The following is a 23548-nucleotide window of genomic DNA, read 5'->3' on the forward strand; positions in this document are numbered from 1 at the left end:
TTTAACAAAAACTTATTTCTTAAAAAAAAAAAAATAAAAAAAAAATATTTATATATATATAATATTAAATATTAATTATATATAATAATATTAAATATATATATTAATAAATATATAATATTAAATATATATAATAATATTAAATATTAATTATATATAAATTAAATTATATAATATTATTTAAAATTTTTTTTTTATTAAAAATGATCAAACATAAAAAATAATAATAATTCCTGTGGATATGAAATAAACGATTTTTATTATCGTAAAATAATGTAATGATATTACGTCAAAACTATTAGCATAGATAATTATTGATCTGCTTTTTTTTCTATTCAACGATAGAAACAAACACAAAAAAAACAGAAAAATCACGTAAGAACGTTGGAGGATCATATTAAACATTCATTTAATCATTAATCAATCCATTGACACGACACCACCCCACAATCATATCAACAATAATTATCTGAATTAATCATGAAATCATTTGATCTTATAATTTGTCATTTAAATTAAATACGACATCGAATTATTTTCTCAATTTAATTGAATTTTGCTTTTTGTCTAACTGTTTTTAATAATCCACAAAGAGAAAAAATGATTTATTAATTAAATAATATATAAAAATAAAAATATAAAACAAAAAACAAAAAACACACACATTGGGCTATTAATAAAAAGTTCTTTCCGGAAATACTTATCTTTATATTTATCTCTCGATATCTATATCTTATTAGATTATTAGATTTTTTTTTTCCACTCTTCTAAATGCAATTTTATCACTAATTGTCTTTTATTGTTTAAGAGAGAGAGAGAGAGAGAGAGAGAAAGAGAGAGTTATTGTTTGTACATTATCTTTCATCAAATAAAATTAAATATTATTATTATTATTATTGTTCATTGATAATTTCTTATTATGATATTAATATCTATGATATATATTATATATAATATTAATATCTATAATAATTATATATGATATTAATAAAATCATAGATCATTATATACATATATATATATATATATATATATATATATATACATGTATGTACATACATGTATGTGTGTATATAATGATGTATGATTTTCTTGTTGTTTAACTCAGTTAGTTGTAAACTATCTTAACCTTAGGTAAGAATCGTATAGTTTTAAAGAGGATAATACTGTAGGAGTTGAAGGAGGTGGTGATGGTTGTAATGGGAGGAGGTAGGAAGGGGTGGCGGGAGGCGGGAGGGGGAGGGGAAGAAAGAAGGGTGGAGATTGCATCGTCGCAAGAAGATGATAAACGATCGACGCGTGGAATTTGCTTCGTGGACGGCTTCTCTGAGGGTCTCCTCTCTTTGCTCGTGATTAAAGAAAATAAAACAGATTAAAGAAAATAAAAATAAAAATAAAAATAACAAGAAAAAACAAATAAATAAATAAATAAATAAATAAATAAATAAATAAAGAAAGAAAGAAAGAAAGAAAGAAAGAAAGAGAAAGAGAAAGAAAGATGACTAACACTGTATTAAGTTTTATATACACAACCATATAAAAGGGTAAATGAGTTAGTTCATATATGTGTATATATATATGTATATAAATTACTATCATCCATATATACACACATATGTATATCTTCATGTAGACTCTCTTGTATGTATATGTTTATAAGCTACTATCATCTATATATTTACACACATATATCTTCATGTACACTCTCTTGTATGTATATGTGTATAAGCTATTATTATCTATATATTTATATCTTCTCTTATATTTATATATATATATGTATATGTGAACAGGTAGAACTGAATTCATTCTTTGTAAGGACTGTCATGGGATCGTCATGCGTTATTAGAATTTTTACGTCATTTAATGCATCACAGAATATCATCGTGCCTTTCTTTCATTCTTTCTTCTTTCTTTATTTTATTTTATTTAATTTTATTTAATTTTATTTAATTTTATATTTCTACTCATATAATTATTATTTCTCGTTTTTTTTGTTGTTGTTATTTTTTTTTTCTTTCTGTTTAATGAATGCATTTAAATTGTTGCATGATATAACGTGATAGGATAATTACGATACACGTAATAATAATAATAAAATAATAATAATAATAATAATAATAATAATAAAAAGTAGAAGAAGTAAATCATATACATATTATTTGAAGAAAATTATAGTGAAAGACCTTGATCGATGAAAGATAAATTATCTTAGAAAAGTTAGCTCGTTAAAATCTTCCTGGTGGTCTCTCTCTCTCTCTCTCTCTCTCTCTCTCGCATAACTACCAACCAAACGTTTCAAACATTTCTTCTTCTTCTTCTTCTTCTTCTTCTTATCGATAAAGCAAAGATATATATATATATATAGTATACTTGATTAAACGAGATTACGATTATATCGAATGATTACAACGAACGAATCATTAAAAAATGAAGAATTACATAAAAAGAAAAAAAAGAAAAAAAAAAAACAACAACTTGATCAAACATCGAAAGAAATCAAACACGACAAATTATTTCTCTCTTTTTTTTTTTTTTTCGTCAGATGAACCTTCAATTAGAGGTGTGTTTTTGACTCATTAATAAATCGAAGTCAAGGACAAAACAAAACTTTCCATATGAATATTTTTCGATTCATTCTTTTGGAAAAAAGGAAAAAAAAAATAAAAAAAAAAAGAAAAAAAGAAAAAAAAACTGGAATGAAAAAGAAGACACACTACTACCTACCTACAACAACTACAGATCATCTTTAAATTATAAATTTAAATTCACGATGAAGGTCAAGTGTATATGTTTGAGTGTGCACCTTGTGTGTGTATAAATACAAGGTGAAACATCTGATTCTTTCGGAAGATAATATTACGTGCATTTTTTTTTCTTTTTTTTTTTTTTTTTTATTCCTTTTTAACTATTACGTAAGTATTTGTAAATTACTATGTACATCTTCAATTTTAAATATTCTAACTATATATATATAATAAGTATAATATACTATAATAGTAGCTAATTATAATATAATAAATATATATAATAGTAATAAAATATAAATTTATATATATATAAAATAATATAAATTAATAATAAATATATATATAACACTAACTATATGTTTATATATATATTTTTTATTATTTAATTATTAATTTATTAATATTTTATTATTTTTATTAATTTTTGTTGTCATCATTAGGAATCAGGTATATATAGTTAGTTACAATTTATAATATATATATTTTATTATTTAATTATTAATTTATTAACATTTTATTATTTTTTGTGTTGTCATCATTAGGAATCAGGTATTACACACGTTGGTATATAAATAAATAAAAATTTTGTTTTTTTAAACAATCAATCTATAACGTTTCTTTGATTTCAAGAGAAGAGTTTGGATTGGTTTTTTTACAAAACGAAATTAAAAAAAAAAGAGAAAAAATATCTGAAATTTTCGAAAATAAGACGCAAAAGTATTTCGACCGAAAAAAAAAAGAAAAAGAAAAAGAAAAAGAATTCTTTGCCAATCTTTTTTTTTTTTTTAAAACACGTGCATTGCATTCCTAATGAAATTTATTTCAAACTTTGCAAGAAGATAAATATGCAAATTGTGTACGTGTGTATGTTTGTTTTATGTGTGTCATACCATTTTCACGTGTTTATTTATTATTTCGTTTCTATTTAACCTCTTTTTTTTTCTTTATCTCTATGTCCAATTGATATCTTTATGTTTGAAGATAGTATATATAAGTAAAATTATATTTATAGATAAAGAAGAAAAAAACAAAAACAAAAACAAAAAGGTAAATTTATGTAGTACTTGCTAGTGAATAATTTTTAAACAACAAACAAATTTTTCCGAAAAAAAAATGAATGTAATGAAATTAATATCAAATGAAATGAATATTAATGAAATTAATTGAATGAAATGAAATTAATATCAAATGAAATGAATATTAATGAAATTAATTGAATGAAATGAAATTTATAATTTGTATTTTTATATTTAATTCAAATCAAAATATAAAATAATAAAAATTACGTTTTTGTTGTAAAAAAAAAAAATAAATAAAAAAAAATGTCAAACCTGTTAAAAGATACATATTCGTATAAACGAATTAAATAAAACGCGGAATCGATCGGAATCATTTTTCTTATCTTTCATTTATTTTCCTTACTTGCGAAAAGATAAAAAAAAAAAAAACGAAAGAAATATTTTCTTCCAACGCAGTAGTTAATATTTATCGTGAATTTATAATGAACACAATATATGTATATATATATATATATAACAGAAATGTTCTTTTTGATTGGATAAAAAGAAAAAAATAAAGAAAAAAAAACTTTCCTTTTCGTTCATCAAATATTGACAAAAGTAGGATGGATGGTCTGTTTGAATATTAAAAAAAAAAAAAAAAAAAAAAAAAAAAATAAGAAGAAAAAAAATAAAATATAAAAAGGTGAAGGAACGAATGAAGATATTAAAAAAAAAAAAACCATGTCACACATACTTATTGTATATAAAATAAATTACACTACAAATTACATAAAACTTACATATATATATACTCTCTTATTCAATTATAAATTAATTAAATTCTAACAAAAATTAATTAATTTCAAATTAAATGAAAATTAATATAAAATAAAAAAAATGTAATATAAAAGAGATGGTCGGAAAATAAAAAAAAAAATAAAAAAATAAAAAAAAATAAAAACAAAGAAAACTGCACACTGTCTGGTGGTTTGCAACTGTGATCACGATGACGATGATGACCGGTTTCGTTTTATTTTTCGGTTTTTATCTATGATATTGCGGTGAGAAAAGAATAAGATGAGAGAGAGAGAGAGAGAGAGAGAAATAAGAAGAAAAAAAAAGAGAAATAAGGGAAAAGACGAATGATGAACTGTACAAGGTAAAAAGAGAAGAATGGTGTGTGTGTGGTGGGGTAGGGGGGAAGGGGGGGAGGGAAAGGTAGATAGAGAAATGGAGCATGACGTTACACCGCAACGTCCCACGATTGTATGCAAAAGTTTAAACCAGACGATCTATGTTTGTTTGTATTTGTATCTATCCCATGCCCATCCCACCCTCATCGCTTCTACACACATAGTCTAACTTTTGTTATTATTTTCCTGAGAATAGAATTTTCAATTGTGTATGTGTGTGTGTGTGTGTGTGTTGTTTTTTCTCCTCTTTACCGCTATTATAATAATATATAGTGTGATTACTTTTTAAAGAAATCATGTTTTTCTGTTTTTGTTTTTGTTCGACGAGCGATGTACCCCGTTTTCTTTTTAATCCCTTTATTATTTTTTTTGGTCACCCTTTTTTCATCTTCCTATCTTTATTTATTGTAGTGTTTTTATTATATTAAGAAGGATTATTTATTTACAATTAGAGTTTGATGATGGAGGGAAAAAATTAATGAATAATTTGTAGGAATTGTATTTTTTTAATACGTTTACGTCGAGGCGCGTACCACCGGTGGCCCGCACTAGACTGTCCCATCGGGCGGCGTATACCACCGGTGGCTCGCGCTAAACTGTCCCATCGGGCGGCGTGTACCACCGGTGGTCCACCTTGGTCCAGGTTTAATTATAATTAAATAATATTTTCGCGAATAAATTTGTATATAAATAACAATAATAAATATATATAAACGTAGAAATGACTTTTAAAATCATAACACACAATTGTAATATTATTACGTATGTTTGTGGGTGTTTGTGGGTGTAATATAAATAAATAAAATAAAATAAAAAAAAAAAAAGAACTAAAAATCAAACATAACGGAGATACACTCGTGTAACGAGGATCGTATTCGACGTACCAGTTGGTAGGCCATTGACTCTGCGAAACTTTCGCCGGGTGCTTTCATGTGGAGCAACAACACCAACACCAACACCAACATCAATACCAATACCAAAACCCAGACAGTCAGACATAAAGGTACAATTCTATATACTTTTTTTTATTTTTTTTTAATACAAAGAAACGAATAAAAAGGTATTCAACAAATCGGGTCGAGCACCATGGAGACACCATCGACCAAATTCTTTTGCGACTTCGTATAAACAATTTTAATCAAACTTTTTGTCCAACATTTGAAAGAAAAAAGAAAAGGAAAAATTGACGAATGAGGAATATTATGAAGAAATAAAAGAACACGGGTAATTCGTTGCATCATTCATCAAAGTACGTGGAATTGCAATTGTACTATTACGTTTAATATTGTATCATAATACTATTTCATATATTTCTTCATTTTTCTATCCTCCTTTGAAGTATATTTCTAAGAATTACTTAGTATTAGTATTTATAAGTTGAATCACACACCCAATAATAATAATAATAATAATTTTGTTTAAAAGATTGAAAGTTAAATGCATTTATCCCAATTCAGAACAAGTCAGAAACAATTTCTATTTTTGTTATTTATATAGTTATTTTGTTTTTATATAATTTTATTTATTATTTAATATATATATAAATTTATTATTTAAAATATTGTTTTTTATATTTTATATTATTTTATATATATATTACAATTTAATATACTATAAGTTATAATATATATATATAAAATAATATATAATAATAATATATATTATATTTATTTTGTTTTATTTATTTATTAATTACAATTTAAATAATTATATAATAAATGTAATAAACAAAGACAAAATAATATAATCTTAATTATATAAAAATTTATAAGAATATTATAGCGTATATATATATATATATATTTGTCAACTATATTCAACAACCACCCACGTATATTAAAAATATATTTTAATAATAAAATAAATTAATGTTAGAAATGTTTTCTGATTGGTTCGCTTACTTGGATAAACAAATAATAAGTTTCGTGGTAAAAAAGCCACGTTACTTATTTCTCATTTCATCTTCTCAAGGAAGAAATAAAAGTAAATGTAGGTATACATACAAGGTACATTCTGAAAGTTTCTTCTTTCTCACGAGATGAAGAAGTTATAATCGTGTTTTACTATCACAAATTGTGATTTTTATTCTTTTCTATTTCTCTCTCTCTTTCTTTCTCTCTCTCTGTCTCTGTCTCTGTCTATCTTTTTTAGATCCTAATTGCAATCTCTTATGACCGCCTACGAGTAAAACCGACGTAGTCATTTAAATTTGTGTCATTACATTCCGTTGTACACAATAAGCTAAGTTGATGATGGTGGCCACGTTCTAGGACGTGGGACGATAACGTCCAACAACAACAACAACAACAACAACAAATACTATGACGATCTAAGAGACAACTACTACAATGACAACGATGACAACGACACGATATTATTTTATTTTATTTTTTTCTTATTATTATATATAAAAATTATCTCATCTCTCTTTGTCTTTGTTTCCTCAAATTACATTTCTTCTTTTTTTATTTTTTTTTTTTTTTTTTTTTATTTTCTTATATGGTTTGTCTGATTCTCTATGATCCTTGAAAATGTCAAATGGACGTTTTATTCCAAGGACAGTTCGTGATTAAAATATTCTTTCGAATTATTTGAATTTTATTTGTGAATTTATTTAGTGATACGTCACTTTAAAGAGAGACAAATAATATTGTATTTTTATAAATTTAATTTATTATATATAATTGTAATAAATATAATACAATGTAATTAATAAATAATAATATTATTATTATTATATAATTATAGAATATATTAATTATATTTAATTATAATTTAAAGTTCTTTTTTTTAAAGGTAATTTAAAAAGAAAGAAAAATAACCAATTATTCTATTTGATAATTTTTTAAATTATATCATTATTTAAATCATTGTATTTTTTTTTTTTTTTTTTTTTTTTTTTTTATTTCTTTATACTTCTTTTGACCGTGAACTATCTGCTGGTTATATATAATAATAAAAAAAAAGATATAATAAAATTGATTTGAATGTATTATAAGACACGTAATACATATACGTTCTTACGAAGGTACATATGGTATCATTTTTCTATTTATAAAGTTTATAAGTTAAATTTATAAAAAAAAAAGAAAAACTTGATACAATAAAAAATAGATACTTATACCTATGTATCTATGTCTATTCTATAAATAGATATATGTCTATAGGATGACTATATTAATTCATGATCGATAATACTTATTTATACACAAAATGCATCTTCTCGATTGAACTGATCATATATTTATAATAAAATATGAAATAAATAAACAAATAAAATAATACGAGTATCGTTTGAATTTGTTATCTTAATAAAATATAATCGAATAATTATTTCAAACATTCACATAATAATATTATTATTAATTAATACTGCATAATAAATAATCAAACTGTTCATTCGTATTTATTTGTTCACTTGATGATAAATAATCTAAATGTTTATTCGTATTTATTTGTTCACTTAATGATAAATAATCAAAATGTTTATTCGTATTTATTTGTTCATTTCATGATAAATAATCAAAATGTTTATTCGTATTTATTTGTTCATTTGATGATAAATAATCAAAATTGTATGTTCAATCTTCCACGATATCTCTCGATTAAAAAAAAAAAAAAAACAAGAAGAAAATAAAGGTATTGCAATGAAAGGCGTAAAACCAGGTCTCTGACGATGATACAAATAAAAAAAAAAAAAAGAAAAAAGAAAAAATCAAGAAGACCACTTTCTATACCGTCTGCTCCAGTTACAATAAAGGAACACATCTCATCCCGTGACACCGTAAAAAGATTAAGATCGTGAGACGTTGATCTTTCTTATATTTTATATTTATATTTTATTATTATTATTATTCCTCTACTGTGTATATAACTGATGAAGATAAACAACATTTTGTTTAGATTTTTTTTATTATCTTGTTCAATTATTATTTTTTAATACCTATTAATATAATATTAGGTCGAGTCATAAGTAACTTCCGATGCGACGAAATAAAAAAAAAAAATAAAAAAAAAAGAAAAAGTAAGAACGAATGATATTTCCAAGTTAAAAAGCCACTTTCAATTGTAATTAAGATTTATAGAAAATCTTTTATGGGGAATAGTGAAATCGACTGAAATCGTTCAAGCGTGTTTCCTAAACACTCCTATAAGTGTGTGTTAGTGTCATGATTTTAATTGTCTTTTATAATGAAAAATAATAAATAGAGGAAACCAATCGAAATGTTTCACCATGTTTAATTGATTAATCTTTTCTGTCTACTCGTAGGTTCTTTTTAAAATTCTTATTTTTAAATAAAATAATACTTTATTGTAAATAATACAATAATTGTCTTGAAAAAATTCCAATTTTACATTGAAATAAATTCTTGTATAATGGAAGTATAAAAAGAAAAAAAAAGTATTGAATATTTCGACTGATATAATGAAATGATTTCTGTTCATATTCAATGTCAAATATCACCAAGGTTGTGGTCAACATTTTAAGGTCAAAAGATTGATTAGTCATACTGAAGTTCACGGTTTACAAAGATTTCAACACTAATTTGTGGTTTTCCGATTATTTCGTATTATTTTGAAGGTAGACCATGTTTTAAACAGATTTGAAATTAATAAGAAAAATATAATTATTACTATTTATATTAATACTATATATATATTTATATTATTATATTTAATATTTTAATATTATATTAAAAATAAAATGATTACTATTTATATTAATAATATATATTTTTATAAATATTTATTATATATGTATTTAATATTTTATATATTTACTTATTATATTTTTTATATTTTATATACTTTAATAATATATTAATATTATATTATATTTTATATATTTTAATACTATATTATTAATTATAATTATAGAATTTTAATTATATTCATATTATATTTTTATATTGTAAAATTATAAGATAAATATTTGTTATTTAACATTTTGTTTGTTACTCAATGACCAAATATTTTAATTCAATAAATTAAATAAATCGTTGCTTCATTCCAATAAAAAAAAAAAAAAAAAAAAAAAAAACAAATAAAAACATGAGATCAACTTTGAGAATTAATTGAAAAGAAAACCCACACCGTAACAAGCAACATAAAACGTCTTAATAATTAATAATAATAATAAAATGTTGAAAAAGAAACAATCGTTGGTATGTTTCATTTCCTAATATTAAATAGAAAAGAAAGTCATTATAAAATAATCGTGTAGTAGGTTTGAAACTTCGTGACAAAACTCACTTATTTCTTTTCCGGTAAAGTCGTGAGTGATTGCACCTGTGCGCTCGCTTATGCCTTTTTGTTTTTTTTTTCTCTAAGTTGGTTTCGCTAACATTCGCTTTGCGACGATCCTGAGTAACACCTGACAGGAAAGTCATCGTTAAAAATTCCGTTACATGCGTCTGAACCCCGATTGCGTATTCACAACTGTACGTGCGTGTTGTTGTGTTGTGTTGTGTTCTCTCTTTACAAATTCAATGTTCTTCTACTATGCTTTCGATCTTCGATGAAAGTTCACTAACTTTGCGAAATAGAGAAAATAACTAATAGAAATTATATTCGAATAACTCTATTTTTTTATTATTATTATTATTTTTTAGTTTTAATAATTTTTTATAAATAGTAGTAGTAATAGTAGTAGTAGGGGCAGAAATTATTATATGACATTTTGAAAATATATTATTTTATAATTATTTATTTTAGTATTTAAATTTATTATTTATAACATTATTTATATTTTAGTATTTGAATTATTTATTTTAATATTTGAATTTATTAATTATATAATTATTTATATTTTAGTATTTGAATTATTTATTTTAGTATTTGAATTTATTATTTTATTATTGGAATAATATTTATTTTAATATTTGGATTATTTATTTTAGTATTTGAATAATTTATTTTCATAATTTTATTACTTATTTTAATATTTGAATTATTTATTATAATATTTGTTCGATGTTATCCGAATGATCGATTGCATAATATATATATAAAAGAAAAATAATAATAATCATAGATATTAAAAGAAAAGGATAAATATTTAATTATTAATCATTAATTTTGTTTTTACTATTATGCAATTAAGATAAAATTATCCAATCATTATCATAATTTATTTAAATAATAATTTGAAAAAAACAAAAATGATGACTTTGATTAATGCTTAGATGAATGGCATTAGAGTTGCACAACACTGCTTATTAAATTTGTTTTAACTTTTTTCATAATACTTACAAAAAAAAAAAAAAAAAAAAAGAAACATAAAGCAATAATAGTATCGATGAAGAACAAAAAATTCCTTTTGTTTTTTTACATCTTATGTAATAATTAATTCAAATGACATCTAACAAAATGTATAATCAAAACAAAATAAAATAAAATAAAATAAAATTCAAAATACATTTGATTGGGAAAAATAATTAGACAAATATTCGATGATAATTTTACAGAAGAAAAAAAATATCAAAGGTATAACAACAGGTCTAAAAAAAAAAATAAAAAAAAAAAATAAAATATAGAATTTTTCGAATAAAATAAAATAAAATAAAATAAAATAAAATTCAAAATACATTTGATTGGAAAAATAATTGGATGATAATTTTGAGAAGAAAAAAAAAATAAAAATATCGAAGGTATAACAACAGGTCTAAAAAAAAAAATAAAAATAAAATAAAATAAAATAAAGAATTTTTCGAATAAAATAAAATAAAATAAAATAAAATAAAATTCAAAATACATTTGATTGGGAAAAATAATTAGACAAATATTCGATAATAATTTTACAGAAAAAAAAAAAATATATCAAAGGTATAACAACAGGTATAAAAAAAAAAAAAAAAAAAAAAAAATAAAGAATTTAGTATCGAAATTCCAGAATGGAAAGAAAAAAGAAAAAAAAAGTCGTCGTTATCGCGTTCACGGTAAATTTAGAAAGTCCGGAAGGTGGCAGGAAATTGCACCATTGCACCATGGTGCAGCACTACTGCACCAAGAGATTTCTCGTCGGCTTTTAGGCTCAACACTTTGACTACTACTACTACTACTACTTCTATTACTACTACTATTACTAGTACTAGTACTACTTTTTCTATTTTTTCTTCTTCTTCTTCTTTAGTTGCAGTAGCAACAGCAAAAGATACGACCTACAGATTCGACCATTAACGCGATTGTTTCGCAAACTTTTAAAGAGCAAGAGAAAGAGAGAAAGAAAGAAAGAAAGAAAGAGAAAGAGAGAGAGAGAAAAGGTATTCGAAAATACACCTATCAAACATAATAATAATTGTGTTCCCTTTTACTTCAAACTTCGATCCCTTTTTTCAACTCAGGTACGGATTTAAACCCTTCAAGTGTTATGTAAAATGTTTCATCAAAATTACCAGAGTGAGTTGTCTATTGATACATATACATATACATATGTGTTTGTTAATATTAATGTAAAATAATCTAATGTTTATATTAAATAAATTAAATTCTATTAAGAAAGAAAAAAATTTTAATTATTAAATATAATTTATGATTAATAATAATGTGAAATCATTTTAGTTCTTCAAAGTATTCACCAGTGAAAGGGTTAAATCATAATCAAATATCATATCAATATCATAAATTCAAAAATAAATATATAATATTTCATTATAATAATTTATATTATTAAATAATATATATATTAAATAATAAATATATTTCATATATGATAAATCATTAAATCAAAATCAATATCATATATATATATATATATATATATATATATTATAAATAAGATTCTTAAAATAAATTTCATAATTAACGTATAATAGTATGTAATGTTTAATCCCAATAGAAAGTATCTAATATAATAATTAATAATAATAATTTATAAATAATAAATTAAAAAATTAATATACGATTATAATATACATTATATATCATAATCATGAACTATTTATACATACTATATACAATAGATTAAAATTTGGAAAATATCATAATCAATGAATTAAAAGAACACCCTATTTTATATAACAAATAAGAAATTATTTATCAACAATTCTTATTTAAATAAATTCATAATATACTAATGATTCAAGTTTGTATAATTCTTCTTCTAAATCCGACCCTGTGTTGTTACTATCTTTTTCCTTAACCCTTTTCTTAAGTATTGCTTCTTTTTATTTGATTCTTTTTGCAAAAGATTCATCTTTCTCTTTTTCTTTTCTTTTTTTTTTTTTTTTTATTATTTTCTCAGCTCATTCCTCATGCAAATCTTGTACCAATCGTAAAACGTTCGTTCGTTCGTTCGTTCGTTCGATCGGTTCCGTTACTGAAAGTTCCGATGGTTAGTAGCAAGGTGAGAGATACACGAGTAGGGCAGTAATAATGAGCAGAGATAAAATACTTGTGAAGGGAAAGGGGAAAAAAATAAGAAAAAGAAAAAAAAAATAAAAAAGAAACAAATTCTCGATATTTATTCTTCGTGGAAGGCAAAGTACGATTTTACGATCCTTTACGAGCCTATGAAGAATTCCTGTATATGTACAACTTTTTAATAGTTTCAATACTAATAAATAAATAAAAAAAAAAGAGTACATTTTAGACACACCTTTCACATCATAAAATTTTCTAATAAATTAATATATATATGTAAATATTAAAAAAAAACCTAAGATTATTATTATACACGTATCTTAAATTACGATGATATTATAAATGTTAATTGAAGATATAATCAATTCAAAAAAATATTCTATCTCTGTTCAATAATAATTAATAATAATAATAATAATAATAATAATAAAGAAAATTTATTTAATTGTATGTTAATTTGACAAATAATTTTCATCTATAAGAGTAAGAAGAACTAACTATGATGTATATATAATTAATAATAATAAAGACAATTTATTTAATGTGTGTTAATTCAACAAATAATTTTCATCTATAAGAGTAAGAAGAACTAACTATGATAAATATAATTAATAATAATAAAGACAATTTGTTTAATGTGTGTTAATTCAACAAATAATTTTCATGTATAAGTGTAAGAAGAACTATGATGCATGTGTTCAGAAAGGTTTGTTTTTTTGTTTCTTTTCTTTATGTAAAATAATCACAACGATGATATATATATATATAGTATATTATTTTTTGGGGCCTTCTAATGAAAAATAAACTAACAACTTAACTAAACTAATAAACTTCAAAACCAACTACCGCCTTATTATTATACTACATAGAAAAAATATATATTTTTTTTTGTTAATATCAATGAATCATTTTTTTTTTTTTTTTTCATTTAAATGACAAAACCTTGATTAACAAATTCTTCTTTCCTTTTATCTTTTCTTTTCTTTTCTTTTCTTATTTTTTTTGCTTTTTTCGATGATGATCTTATATTTCCAATATTTCATATTATTTGATAATAATATTATATTTCATTGAATGCACATCTGTACAAATAAAAAAAAAAACGTTCACGATATTCGACGTTCAATCCAAATTTACATTTTTTTTTTTTTTATGAAAAGAAGAAGAATTTCTCGAGTAGTCATATTATTTTAATCATTAAACAATTATTATTTATTTATTTAAATATTATCTTGACATTGATCGATGGATTGATTCATTCCATCATCATCATCATCATCATCATCATCATATAATGCGTGGAAAATTTTTCACGAATTAGTCAATCAATTCAATCATATTACGATCCAAAATATATATATATGTGCTCGATAATTATAAAAATGGTCGAATGTAAGTCAAAATTAATTGAAAAACATGAGTTTATCAGTTATTACGCACTACATTATTTTAAATTCAATAAATTCAATATAATATTCAAGATATTGCCAAAAATGAATCGTCAGATGATGTTAGTTATTTCAATTCTTATTATTAATATATGTAAATTGCGTGTCACGATGTTTGTCCGCAATGAACACCTAAACTATTGGACCGATTTTAATCAAATTTTCCACACTGTGTGCAATTTCATCCAACTTGAAAGATAAAATAATTAATACCTCAATTTATAATTGCAATATTATTTTATTGCGAATTATAACTTAAAAACGTGTGTATCGGACTGATTGTATTATATAGAATTTATATAGTGTTCAAATATAAATCTTTAAATATCTCGAAACAAGAGATACATGACTTTGATCACTTTCATAATTATGGACATATATATGTATGTATGTATATACGTGTTATATATTATAAGAAAAAATAAAATTTTCAAATAAATTGAACTTTCGCTTAAAATCATTTAGAATAATTCTTTCGTGATGTTAAAAAAAAAAAAAAAACCAAAATCGAGAAAGGTGAGAATTTCTTTCCAATTCGATGATCATCGTGTCAAACGACAGATCCTATAATAACTGATTTTCTCTTTGGCATTCTTTATATTATTATATCCAGTTTAATATATATATATATATATATATATATATATATATATATATATATATAAATAAAAAAAATGTTGTTAATGTGTTTAATGTGAAAGTGAGAGCGATCATTAGTTCTGGAAGTAGAAAATATAGTAATTTTATGATAAAAACAGATGAAACAAGTCATATACCTATTTCCAGCTTGTTTAATGTTTATATATATATATATATATACATATATATTATATATATATGTGTGTGTGTGCATGTATATGTAGGTACTCTTTAAACGATTCGCGATAAAAGTATTTTTGTGCGAATTGCAAATTAAAATAAACAAGGTAAACGAAAGTGGATCGTAAAATTTGAAAAAAAAAAACAAAAAAACGATAATCGATACAAATCGACGAATCGAATGAAAAAGATACGCTTTTACTTTTCGATAAAATATAATAAAAATAAAATGAATGTAAAATATGTATATATATATCGTTTAAGAAAAAAAAAAAAAAAGAAGAAATAAAAAATGGAAATATCATAGAATAAAAATAGATACGAATAATAATAATAATAATAATAATAATAATAATAATAATAAGTAAATAATGTTTTCCTACGATAATCATTTTCAAGATCGTTTAAATGCAATAATAATAATAATAATAATATTTCCACAACTGCAATTACAAATTTTTCCTTTAAACGTGACTGACCAACGTTTCTCTCAACGTGAAAAACGTGATTGCGTTAGAGGAAAATGAAGAAGAAAAAAAAGAAAAAAAATTAAAGAATTTTAAATAAAAAAAAAAATCACAAATTGATATATTTTAAAACAAATGATTTCAAAATTCAAATGAAATACCTTGTCAATTTTGTTTACAATAAAATAAAATAAAACATAAATATATCATTGTGCCCATAATTAAGAAAGAGTGATCTAAGTCATATATCTCTTGTTTCGAGATATTTAAAGAATTATATTTGACACATTAAATAAATTTAATATAATGTAATATTGAAATTAACAAACATTATTTAACGATTTATTTTTAATAATATCGTTTTCAAATTACATTGAATTTATTTAGTTTATAATAATGTAGTGCGTAATAACTGATCAATTCATTTCTTATTAAATAAATTTTGACTTACATATTAGACAACTTTAATAATTATCCAGAGCACAATTATCAAATGTTTCATTTAACATATATTACATTTGGATAATTCATTAATAAATAAACAAAAAAGATAATCTATTTAAAGAAAATTATACAAATATTTCAAAATGTTACCCATCCATCCATACATACATACACACTTGAAGTATTCATTACGCATAATAAAGTCTCAACAATAATCATTTATCTCGATACAAATCTATGGTTAATTTTACACTACCACCATTAACTATCAAACATGGTAATAACTCTGATAGATACATATGCGTATATAAGCATGAGTGATGTAACATAACGGTAAATGAAAAGGGGGGTAGGTACATACTTAAGTAACTGCACCAACTTTGAATTATTACATGTGAACATCTATTAAATATCTACTTTAAACATACTTTGAATCAAAAACAAAAAAAACAAAAAAAAACAAAATAAAGAAAAATCAAAATAATCTGAAGAAGAAGAAAAGATCACAATGTAGACAAGCATTTCGTAAGAGAGTATTATCAAAAGGAAGTTAATGATCAAAGAATATATGAAACTAATTTTTAATATATATAACTCTAACTCTAACTCTAACTTTAACTCTAACTCTCTTTTCAAAGAGAATAATAAGAAAAGAGAAAATGAATGCATAATTTGCCATTCTACTTGCAACACACCGTACGTTTCTTCCGAGAATCATCCTTTTTTCATATATATATATATAGATACATGCGTGTATACATACACGCACAAATCGACAATACAATCATCTTCTTCCTCTTCTAGTTTCTTTTTCTAATACATAGCAAATGAACATGTACTTTTTCTGACATACATGCCCTACAATCATTACGAGAGAGAGAGAGAGAGAGAGAACACACACACTATAATCAAACTTTTACATTCGCACGCTAAACTTTCCAACGTTATTGAATACATTTTTTTTTTAATTAAAGAATCAGTGCACGTCAATTAACGTTACCCAAAATAGAAAGAGAAAGAGAAAGAATCAAATAAATACTTAATCATCTTAAGAACAAAATTGTTAAACATTAAAAATAATTGGCGTTAGTAGATTAATCGAAATTTCATTAAAATTGAAAAAAAAGAAGAATATTCCTCTTTTATCTTCATTATTTATTTATAATTAATATATCTACTTTTAAACGAGTTAACGTAAGTCTATTTAATTCATACACGTGTGCACAATGTGAAATTTGATTTATGTGAAAAATAATTTCATACGATTGATAAATATTTAATAATCGATATATATATATATCGTTTGATTTAAATTGATATACATCTTATGTTAGTTGATCAAAATTTTCAACGTTCATTTAATCAAGTTGGACTGTGGAATTTAGTTTCAAAATAAATAAATAAAAAATAAATCTAAATAAAATACATAGAGAGATCGTATTGGTAATATAAAGGGGGAACATGCACACCATCAAATAATATTCTTATTTACATTTTATTAAAATTTCGAGTTTTTCTAATGAATGATAATTTTGTTATTGTACACGACGAGTATACACGTCTAAAGCATCGCAGTAGAGATTTGGTTAGACGTGTATACACGTGTCGAACGCACTTAACTGGTTAAATAAATGAAATGTTGAATCTGATTTATCTCTTTTCACTGTAGTACCTAAACCGATCAAAATTTAATTTCATTTGAAACATGGGGTTTATCAACTAACCACTAACCACCCTATATATATTTCATTTAATATAAACTTGATGGGTTTTTTCTTGTTTTTTTTTTTTTTTTTTTTTGGTATTCTGTTCTATCGAAAAGATTCGCGTGAGAAATAGCGGGCATAACCGTTGTGTGCGAAGTTCTTATCTTGTTGCCAGTCTACCGTAAACTTGACTTTACGAGCATGGTTCTTGAACGAGCTTACTTGCTTCGAAGCGTGGCACTATGATGATGATGATGATGATCATCATCGTCATATACATATATACAATTTATATATATATATACATACACATACACAAATTCCTTTTACGCACGTTTCCTTTACATTTCGTCTCGTCTCGTCTCGTCTCGTTTCGTCTCGTCTCGACGATGTAACGGGTTACGAGTTTTGCAGTAACGCACCACCTTTTTGTTTGTATTTTTATTTTATTCAAAACATGTATCTGTTCTATTCTAAAACACCCTATAGATGATTCCGTCAATCTAAGAATTAATAGAATGTTTATTTTTTAAAGTGAAAACTTCTTTAGAATGAGTGTAATTTGAAAAAATGTAACACGGAGTGGTAGGCGGCTATGTAACGGTGCGGTGGGAGGCAATGAAACGGCGATGATACTAAATAAAAAGAGAATACACAATTATTCTACAGCAGATATTTTGTATTCATCTCATTCTCTCGAAACTTAGTTATTTTTCTTTTTTTGAAGTGAAAACTTCATTACAATGGGAGTGATCTGAAAAGTAAATCAACGGAAACGGAGCTATGAAACGAAGCTATGAAACGGCTGCTATACTAAATAATGAGAGAAAAAGAGACGAACATATAGGATTGTGTAATATGTTATGTATTATATGCCAATAAACGTAAAATAATTTTTGAATGTGGTAACAATATTATAATAAATAAACCCTACAATTATTATCCTACACCTGATATTCTGCATTCATCTTATTCTCTCGAAACTTAGTTTTTTTTTTGAAGGTTTCACTTCTACCGTGTGTGATCAGCACACATATCTGTTATTTTTTTTTTTTTTTTTTGATGTATCGAAGATACCTTTAAATAACGTTTAACACGTGACTATTTTAGAATGTATAAATATAAGGGGATATAATATATAATGAATAGCCACACGGATAAAGTTTTAAATATGCGTGTTTATAATTTCTAGCCGAAAGGCATAACGGTAGGTAACCACCTCGATATATTCAACGTCCTTCGTAACACCACGTCATTCTATACAACATTTCAAAGGACTATTAATACGTACAATTTTAAAATCAAATTCATGTTATTGCCATTAAACGAAATTAAAACTCTCTTGTTCGATGTTTCATACACACATATATACATACGTAATCGAAGTATGTAGAAAATTATTTTTAAAAGTGTTTCTTTTTTTCTTTTTTTTTTAAACATTTTCATTCGACTATACTATCTTACGACGAGATCACACAAAATTCTATTGTAATAATAATAATAATAATAATAATAAAAATAAAAATAGATGATTAATTTTTCTAACATATAAACACGAATAGAAAATAATCATTAATTAGAATGAAAAAATCCTTTGTGTTTTATATTTTACGACATAATTATAAATATAAAAGAAAACATTGAGAAATTAATGATCAAAATAGAAATCTTTATTGTATGAGCAAAGAAATTTAATTAGTATATTATTTATTAAAATTATAATATCGATCTCTCGTGCAAGATAGTTTGAAGATAGTTTTGTTTCTAATCTTTTAACAATAAGATAAATATAAATAATAAATAACATTTTAATTGAAATTATTGACACGTGCAATTAATTAAAAACACAATACTCGTCTATTTTTATTTTTACCAACACGTACGGGGAGGGGGCATGTATTCACATTGAACACATTTATAATAAAATAAAATATAAAATAAAATATAAAATAAAAATATAAGGGACCAGGATTATTTACGAGGCATCGTGAAGAGTAGTAGAAGAGAGACTCGTGGTAGAGAGGATTGACGATGCTTTAACCTTGCCAGACGCGTCGCAAATACCGACAAATGATCTACGTGCTATTCGTGAACGTGTACACGCGCATACACACATGCATACATATATGCACGTATATAAACGCATACGCATACATAAATGCCGACGGTAATCAAGAATCCCAAACCGGCTGCTCGTTTCTAACGCCAAGATGGGGATGATATTTTCCTACCAAGTAAACTTAACACATCCCTATGGTCATTCGTATACTAATGAATAATTCTTATTTTTAAATTTCATATTACACACACATACACACACACATATATGTATATATATGTATATAATATAATATTATACAAACGAATAATATTCGAATTTGTTTGTTTATTTTCTCAATGTTTGGTTCTGTCACAAATATTAAAATTAGATTTTAATATTATGGTATTTTAAAGTATTTTTATTATAATCTACTTTCAGTACTTTTTTGTTTTTTTTTTTTTTTAAATTGATTATAAATACGTCGATAGTATTAATCGAAATGTTTGATTAGAAATGAAAAGGCATATATTATGACGAAATGAAATAAAACATTTGGATTAAGTACGTGCCAAATAAAAGAGGAAACTTAAACGAAGTTTCTCATTTTCATTGAAAACTAAATGAATAATCAACAAAACTCGAATACCATTTCCTGTAAAAAAATAATCAACACATCCGAATGATGTTTTTGAACTGAAGTTTTTTTTTTTTTTTTTTTTTTTTCTTAAGTGTGCAACTAAATAATTTCTATTTTATATCGTAATGGAAAATCCAATCGTTTAAAATGGTGATAAAAAGAAAAGAAAAAAAAGTAAACAGGGAAAATTTAGGAATACGTTCAAAAATAGAAACACGATGATAGGTCCCAGCAATGAAGGTATCATTTACAGCAGGAAGAAGATAATAAAATATTACGTCACATTGTCTCTATTGAATTCGATCGATGGTTATTTCTTTCATGGTCAAAGTATAGGAAACTATCCTATAGAAATTTATTTTACACACGTTTCTATCAAATCCTTTTACTGTTGTTGATTCATGTCATCTATTATTTTTTATTTATTGCACAAAGTAACGATTAAAATTTAATAATATTCATTATTTAAATTAAATAACGAACATACATAATATATATATATATATATATATATATATATATATATATATATAAATGATATAAAAATAAAAATGATATAACAAATCGTAATCGTAAAATAAAACACACTTGTAGGTAATATCACACGATAATCATTATTAAAATAACGATAAGAATTCGTATAAAAATATCATCTTATCGGATAAATCTTAATTTGATTTTAATAGAAACGTATATATATATACACACACACGAGTAGAAAATTTATTTTTTATTAATTTTAATTTACAATTAATTGAATTTAATTTAAATGACATTGTACACAATTTTAATGGTCAAACAAAATTATTAATTTTATAGTTATATATATTTAACTAATTAACTATATATATTATAAATAACTAATATAACTATAACTATATTATAACTAATATATATATATAATAAATTTGAATTAAATACGTACGGACAATTTTTTTTGTTTTTAAATGATCTATCAACGTCAAATAATGCGAGCAGAGAAAGATTTAAGACTTATCCAATAACCCGTTACAAAGTAATATTCCTTTTACCTGTATATCGTTGACAAGTTTGACAAATGACCAGCAGCTTGACCATTCACATTGATCCAACGCTGGACGAATATTTGATAATCGATGGCTGAGATTTCTCGACACTGATGAGATTATACGTGTGTGTGTGTGTGTGTATATTCCTTTCTTCGAGTGACCTTATATGACAGCAATAATAGAAGATGATACACGAATATCGATACGTAAAGTTAAATGTTAAATTGTAATTTGAAAACAATGAAAAACGGACTTGTCTATTCGAATAAAAACAATTGACACTTATTCCCGCGACGGTCGTACGCAGACTGACGTGCTCAGCCGCTCCGACTGCTGTTAGTGGTAGCGAGTAGAGGAGTGGGGGTAACTCGTTGTCTGACTACAGACGGCGCCTAACTACTCGAAATTTGATTGGTCGACGTACCCAACGCCGGTTCGACACCCGCCGCTAGCTACTTTACACGCTCCCTACATCAGTTTCTCTTCACCTAATTGTAAGATGCATTTACTTATATCACTTTTATTTAATTTTATATTCTTTATATATATATATATTGTATTGTAATATTCAAATATTATAAATAATATAAAATAATTATATTATATACTCTTTAGAAAAATTTGATAATACTTGTAACATTTATAATATTTATTAATGTTATAATCGATAAACACTTTGATGATGATCATTGTTTATGAAATTGCTATTAAATAATAATCGTTAAAAAAGGACAAATAAGAATGGTATTTTTCTTGCTGTAATAAAGATGTTACATCATGTTGATAATAGTAAAAAGTGTTGAATAGTAAGTATATATATATATATATATTGTTTAATAATTTCTTTGTTATAATCGATAGAAGATTCTGTTGACTTTTTCTACTCATTGTAAAATATTTATGACTTTTTTTGTAAAGATAGTAATTGTAAGTTATATGTGTGTTGAGTGAGTATGAATTGAGTACATTATAAAGATGACATTGGATTTGTTCTGTTAATAAAAAGAGGTATAAAAAAAGAAAGAAAAAAAAGGTAAAGGAAATATAATGAACGAACTTCGTGCAAAATCAAATACGTTAATATAAAAAGCAATTACCAAATGAAATTTTTCCTATCATTGTCATCTGTTGACGATGAAAACTTTTGATGATGGGAGATGAGACATGACGAATGAAAGAATTTGGTTACCCTTTTGAACCGTAGAAAAACAAATTTTGCATACAATTATAAAAAAAAAAACCCCTAAAAAAGAAAGAATGTAAGCATTTAACTTGTTTTAGTAGCGAGTTATATAATGACAAATTCTACGTTGTAAAATAGAATGGTGGTGGTGGTAATATTTGCAGAAATGCATCATTCTGAGAACGTAATAATGTACAGAAAAAATTACGTTACATTTTGAGGTAATTACTCATCTTAACACATTCCTTTTCTGTTAATTAAATGTTTTACCTTTGTATAACATTGATGTTTGATGTTTCTCAGATTAAATTATTCTATGTTTTCTAATAATTTACACAATTTTTTTTTCTTTTTATAACAAAATAATGTCTAATGTAAAAAGAGATACACTTTATAAATTGATTTATTTTTGGAAAATATTTTTAAAAAAAATATATATATATATATATAATTTAATAATAAATCATAGC

The 23548-nt window shown here is 23.8% G+C and overlaps 1 protein-coding gene across 2 annotated transcripts in view; it reads right to left on the reverse strand.

Annotated features, from left to right (window-relative positions):
* The window catches only part of LOC107072705 (uncharacterized), a 45792-nt gene that overhangs the window by 14771 nt on the left and 7473 nt on the right, over nt 1-23548 (reverse strand). The window contains exon 1 of one of the 2 annotated variants that reach the window (XM_089172947.1): nt 21899-22213. The exons of the other annotated variant lie outside the window; for it this stretch is intronic. The gene's annotated coding sequence lies outside the window, so the exon portion shown is untranslated. Of the gene's footprint in view, nt 1-21898; nt 22214-23548 lie in introns of those variants that run through there. 2 annotated transcript variants of the gene reach the window in all.

Source organism: Polistes dominula, unplaced genomic scaffold, assembly GCF_049000335.1.
Source record: "Polistes dominula isolate Pdom_NZ unplaced genomic scaffold, Pdom_raw_medaka contig_22, whole genome shotgun sequence".
Classification (NCBI taxonomy): Eukaryota; Metazoa; Arthropoda; class Insecta; order Hymenoptera; family Vespidae; genus Polistes; species Polistes dominula.